General features: G+C 35.1%; 1 long non-coding RNA gene across 2 annotated transcripts; it reads left to right on the forward strand.

Moving 5' to 3' along the window:
- Window positions 1–1,803: 1,803 nt before the first annotated feature.
- LOC105642414 (uncharacterized) lies at window positions 1,804–3,980 on the forward strand. Of its 2 annotated transcripts, XR_016320764.1 has the most exons (3): window positions 1,835–2,712; window positions 2,966–3,196; window positions 3,278–3,980. It is a non-coding gene; the product is annotated as an uncharacterized LOC105642414 (long non-coding RNA). The 2 variants fall into 2 exon arrangements; XR_016320763.1 differs by having other exon boundaries at window positions 1,804–3,196.
- The last annotated feature ends 1,000 nt before the right edge of the window (window positions 3,981–4,980 follow it).

Consider the following 4,980-nt stretch of genomic DNA (forward strand, 5'->3'; position numbering starts at 1 on the left):
GATAGCCTACATGACCCAACCGAGCATGCCAAATTGCAGCATTATCAGTTTGGCTTATTTTCTTCACATAAGCTTCTCCTGCCGATAAGACAAACAAATGCCCTTTCTTTTCTCCAGTAAAAAAAACATCAGCTAATATTTATTTCACATTGTCAAGAACTTTTACATCTTTTGGGCCAAACAAGATATACTTTCCAGAATCAGTAATTTGAGGGACAGAAACCAAGTTTTTAGTCAAACCTAGAACGTGATAAACATAATCCAGCTTTACATCTTTCGTACCGGCAATGTCAATTATCACAGCCCCTTCGTTTGCTACTAGATGAGTAGAATCATCGGCCGTGACAATAACCCGATCTCCATGGTGTTCCTACATCTTTGAGAACAAGGTGTCATTGCCTGTAACATGGTTAGAACAACCAGAATCTATGATCCACTCTTCCTTCTGTTTATTGGCATAATTAACAAAAGTTTGAGTTGGCTTCATTCAATAGCCTCAACAGAAAAGCAGTGTTCCTATTTGAGTTGATCATGTTCTCCACTTGTGGATGCAGCATTGGCCTTGACAAGCTTCACCCTACAATCTTTCCTAATATGCCCAGGCTTTCCACATCTGTAGCATGTGACATATTTCTTTTCTTGTGAATTTACACCTTTTTCTTCATTTGAATCACCTTTTCCTGCACGTTCTTCTTTGGTATTTTTGTTCCTAGATGAATTCTTATTTCGCTTTCCTTTTGAAAAAAGAACAGCATCTGACTTAAAACTGTTTGCCATTTGCTTTGCAAGAGCTTCTTGATTAGAGAGCGAATTCTCTAATTCTTCAACAGAAGGTTGTTGTGACCATTCTTGTATAGAAGTAATAAAAGGCCCATACTCCTTCTTCAAGCCACTAATAAGAAAGCGACGTAGATGGGATTCGCTAATTTTCTCATCCTCATCTATTTCTGAAATTTCAGCACAAATATTTTTAACTCGCAAAAAATATTCTGAAATTGACTTACTTCCTTGTTTTAACATTGCCAATTCATTTTCCAAGAGTTGTAGCCTTGCTGTATTCTTTTTGGTAAACACCTTTTCAAGTGTTTCCCAAACTTTTCTTGGAGAATTTACATCACGAACGTGATCAATGTGCTCTTTGCTGATTGATGTTCTCAAAGCATAGAGAGCCTTCCCACACTTGATCTTCCACTTCCGTCGTAATTCGGCATTCTCAGGAATTTCTACATGAATTTCAGTATCAGTACCAGCCACTAATTCCTACAAATCCTATCCTTGAAAGTACGCCTCCATACACATTCTCCAGTACTTGTAATTGCTGCCTGCAAGTTTCTCCATCCCATATTGTGTATTTCCATTGTTTGCCATCTCCATCATTGCAAACAACAAAACTTTTCTTTATCCACTCAAACGAAGATGAATAGCCAGACTCTGATACCATAAAACAAAGAAAACTTGATAGAAATGAAGAAAAAAATACAATGTATAATGGAAGAAAAATTTGTATTAAATAAGAAACTTTGAGAAAATGATGATCTTTCCTTCAGATTACAATACTTATTTACAGCACAAATTTAACTAATTTTTCACAAAATTCTCCACTACTGATTTTACTTACCAAAAGAATAGAAACAAACTTTGAACGAGTCTCATAGAAGATTAGCTAACTTATTGACTAAATAAAGTGGTAATAAGCTAAATAAACAAATTTAATTTAACGTGCAGTAAGTGCACTAATTTTTGACAATTGGGGCCTATTCTGCTAAGGCATAGCTTATGACAGAGTTGTCCTCTAGCGCCATATTTATTTATTTTATGTTTGGATGGGCTATCACTATTGTTACAAAATCGGGAATGTAGGGGTCTTATTTACGGTTGTTGTATTTCCAGAGGTGCTCCATCTGTTAACCATTTATTCTTCGCATATGATAGTGTGTTATTTTTTAATGCAAATGAAGGAGAAAGTACACAGATAAAAGAGTGTCTCAAGGTATGTAGAAAAGCTTCTGGCCAGACAATCAATTTGGAAAAATCTTCGCTCGCTTTTAGTGCAAATACGGCTCCATCTATGAAGCTTGGGTTAGCAATGTGTTCCAGGTTGGAGAGACTTCTGATCTGGGGTTTTATTTGGGCTTCTAGCAATGGTGTGACAAAATAAAGGGGAGGTTTTTAATTTTTTGAGGGAGAAAATTTGGAAACGCCTTTAAAGTTGGAAAAAGCTTCTACTATCGAGAGCAGGGGAGGAGCTTCTTCTCAAGTCAGTGATTCAATCAATTCCAACCTACACCATGAGCGTTTTTTTGCTCCCTAAGAACTTCTGCCAATAACTTCAGCGCCTTATGAATGGGTTCTGGTGGAGACAATAGTCTAACCAAAATGGTGGAATAAAGTGGAGGAATTGGGAACCGATGTGTTGTTCTAAAATTAGAGGGGGTTAGAAGGCTACATGAGTTTAATATTTCTTTATTAGGGAAGCAGCTATGGCGCTTCCTAAAGTATCCAGACTCATTAGTGTTTAGGTTATATAAAGCCCACTATTTTCCTACTTCCTCTCTATTTGCTGCAGAAGCTGGCTCTAACCCCAATTTTATTTGGAGCAGTGTGCAAGCGACTATCGCCTTAATTCAGGCTGGGATTCGGTTGAGGCTGGGTGGGGGCGAAGCAATATCAATCTGGGATGACCTATGGCTACCAGATAATGCAAATCCACGAGTAAGCTCTCTTATTCCTCCCAATTATGAATTCCATTTTGTGTTTTCGCTTATTGATGAGAATGGTTTAAGTTGGAGAAGCGATGTTATTAAACGCATGTTTAATGCTCGGGATAAAAATCTCATTTTGGGGATTGCCCTTAGCTTATGTAGAAGGGTCGATGATTGGGTGTAGAATTTTAATTGAAGCGAAGATTATTTGGTGAAGAGTGGGTACAAGTTCTTGACCGTTGAGTTTGATTCTTTATCCCCAGATTCGATGCGTCCACTTTGGGCCCGATTATGGAATTTAAAGATTCCACCAAAAATCAAAAACTTGGTTTGGTGGATCTGTAACGGTTTCGTCCCAGTAACGATGCATTTGTTGGCTCGTGGTCTGGAAATCGAGTTTATACGTCCCGTCTGTGGGCAGACAGATGAGTTCTTGTTACGTGTTTTTGCTGACTGTGGGTTTGCCAGGGGTTGCTGGACTAGAACTTTACCAGGTATGTTAGCAATTTTGGATCAAGGCCTCTTTTCGTCTATAAATGATTGGCTCTTGAATGTATTCCTTGCTTATTCCCTAGATGAAATTCAAGCTGTCTGCATGTCATTATGGGTCATATGCCAGCACCGAAACTCTGTTCTTTGGCAAGGAGAAGACTTGCCCTTGGATCAATTGTTATTCGCAATCAATGGTTGGTTCTGTGAGTGGAAATCAGCACAACTCTCCCAACAAATTTGTCCTTCAATTGTGCTAGGTATGATTTCTTCGTCTAAACCCCCACATGGCTTTACCAAATGCAATGTGGATGCATCATTGCATGCATCATCTCTTATGGTGGGTGTTCGATAGGTATTGCGCAATGATCGAGGTGAGGTCCTAAACTCTTTTCAAATGTCCCTTAGTGGTGGTGTTGATCCTCCAACGGCAGAAGCACTCTCATTCTGTGAAGCCTTGAGTTGGGTCAAATGGAAAAATTTGCACAATGTAATGTTTGAGTGTGATTGTTTACAACTGATTCAAGCCCTTTCAAAGACTGAATTAGATGGAAATTATTTTGGCAGTATAGTGTTGGATTACAAATCTTTACTAAAAGAACTTATAAATTGTTGGTTCTTAGAAGGTCAGCGAATAGAATTGCTCATCTACTTGCAACTTCTGCCTATTCTTTGTCTGACTTCCAGGAGTGAGGTCTTGTTCCTCCTGATGTATTATTCATGCTTTTGGATGATCTTAGTTTATAAAATAATTATATAGTTCAATTCATAAAGTATTTTAAGCTATAATTGACTCATATATATGAATTTTATATATAAATACCATATATATCTTACAATGCTATGTATGAATTTTAGAGAGCAATTTGAATATAAATTTAGCATATATTATAGTCACCTATGCTAATAATATTGGATAAAAATGCACATAACATACATGTTTATAAGATATTTCAAAATTATAATATAATTATTGTAATTAGAACATTTATTCAATAGTATAATTCATTTTTAAAAATACATAAGCAATCGATAAAACTCAACTTGATTTTTCTGAACTGCAGAATAATATTATTCATGAGGAATTTTTCTTTTCTTTTTTTAATTTTTTCGCTAGATAATATATAATATAGAAACTTTCATATTATAAATTAATTAAGAATTTAAATTTTATTTATTTAACTTATAATCGATAACATAATTTAGTTTTGTAAATTTATTATGTACAGATAGTGAAGAAAAAGACTGCTTGAATTGAAAAATTTATTGATTTACTGATCTATATTTTATTGCTAGATGAATTTAGTTAATCATCAATGTTTTTAAAAATTAATTAGATATCGTACTTGCTTCATGATTAGATTGCATTTAGACCATATTTTTTACTTTGTATTTTTTTATAATTATTTATAAAAAAATTAGTAAAATATAGCCATAAATAATTTCACAATGAAAAAGTAATAATATAATTTGTATAAGTGTATGATTATTTTCAAACCATTCATCATGAAATATTAATCTATAGTAAAAAAAGCTCAGGAAGAAAATATGAGCTCTCCACTCTGTGAGACTTCGTTGTGACCTGACTGGAGTAGAGAAGAAAACAACCAAATTCAATAGGGCACTAAAAAGGTTTGAACTTGTGAGGAGAGTGACATGAACGTTAATTTGGAGAATGTTGATGTTCAGTCTAAATCTTTTAAAGGTACTTTGATGCATACTAGCGGTTAAGAGAGTAGTAAGCAAAATGACCAATATGTTGATAATAGCGATTTTGAATAAGAACCTG

The sequence above is a fragment of the Jatropha curcas genome, chromosome 5 (assembly GCF_041381405.1).
Source record: "Jatropha curcas cultivar XTBG-Jc1 chromosome 5, XTBG_Jcur_1.0, whole genome shotgun sequence".
Classification (NCBI taxonomy): domain Eukaryota; kingdom Viridiplantae; phylum Streptophyta; class Magnoliopsida; order Malpighiales; family Euphorbiaceae; genus Jatropha; species Jatropha curcas.